The sequence below is a fragment of the Chaetura pelagica genome, unplaced genomic scaffold (assembly GCF_000747805.2).
Source record: "Chaetura pelagica isolate M959 unplaced genomic scaffold, ChaPel_1.0 scaffold271, whole genome shotgun sequence".
Lineage (NCBI taxonomy): Eukaryota > Metazoa > Chordata > Aves > Apodiformes > Apodidae > Chaetura > Chaetura pelagica.
The window spans coordinates 1,251,731-1,252,762 of NW_009952106.1; the positions used below are offsets into that span (position 1 = coordinate 1,251,731).

Sequence of the window (1,032 nt, forward strand, 5' to 3'; positions counted from 1 at the left end):
ATTCCTGGGGGGATTGCAAGCAGTCTGGGGGAATTTGGTTTCCTAAGTGATACATGGGGGCTCCTAGCAAGACAGGTGCATTTCCAGAGAAGCTGATTGTTCTCGACGCTGTGGAGCAGGCCGAGTGGCACTGCAGACGTACCAGTTCCAGCAGAATAAGAATTAACCTTTGATTAAAACCAAATAAACAGCCTGACAGCTTGGGGCCACTGACCCAGGGAAAGCACATACGCTAGCAGCGTGGAGCAAGCTTCTTGTAAAGCCTCTGAATGTCCCAGCAAATAGGCTGTAATTTCCTAGAGTGCATCAGTCAGGTGGGCTGGGCTCTGGCTTTGTGCTGAGTGGGAAAAGTAACCCCACTGAGGGGCTGCAGGGGCCTCACAGGCATCTGATGGCTTGGGAAGTTTTTCCTTTCTTCCTCCAAGGCAGCTGATCCAAATGCCAACCACCTTACATCACCAGTGAACTTAATGGGTTCATAGCTTTGTGTGGTTTGGTTGTGAGCAGATGCCATGAGGCTTTTGGGGTGTTTGTTTGGTCAACTTCTCTTCTTCCTTGTATTCCTATAGCATGGAAGGGTGCTGGGGCATTGCACTCCAACATGAGAATGTTTTTCGTTGCTTGGGGATTCGAAGCAGCCTCCCCAAACTAGATCTTTGCCTAAAAAATAAAAAGCCTTTTAAGTTGCTTGTTTCTCTCTGTGTATTTTATCCCCTCCCAGAGCTCTGTTCTAACATTAAAGAGAAATGAAAAGCCATCTAATATTGCAAGCAGGTTGCATCCTGGAGGAAAGAACTGAGCTGGGCTGGTGGTTACGGTTACAGGGGATAGTGGGAGAATTACTGTGCACTTAATGAGCTGGAACCCATCTGTGACCTGAGGCTGCAGGAGAAAGAGGAAGGAGAAGGTATTGGTGCAGTGGGGAAGTTTAATCTTCATTGTGCCCCTCAAGGAAACCTGAGGCTGCTGTCTCCTGTGTGCCTTCTAATATGCAAGCTTGGGCCAGAACAGGGTCAGCTCAATGCATTCCTG

At 48.4% G+C, this 1,032-nt stretch overlaps 1 protein-coding gene across 1 annotated transcript in view; it reads left to right on the forward strand.

The window, feature by feature from the left end:
* The window catches only part of MDGA1 (MAM domain containing glycosylphosphatidylinositol anchor 1), a 151,991-nt gene that overhangs the window by 102,973 nt on the left and 47,986 nt on the right, over positions 1-1,032 (forward strand). The gene's annotated exons all lie outside the window — the stretch shown is intronic.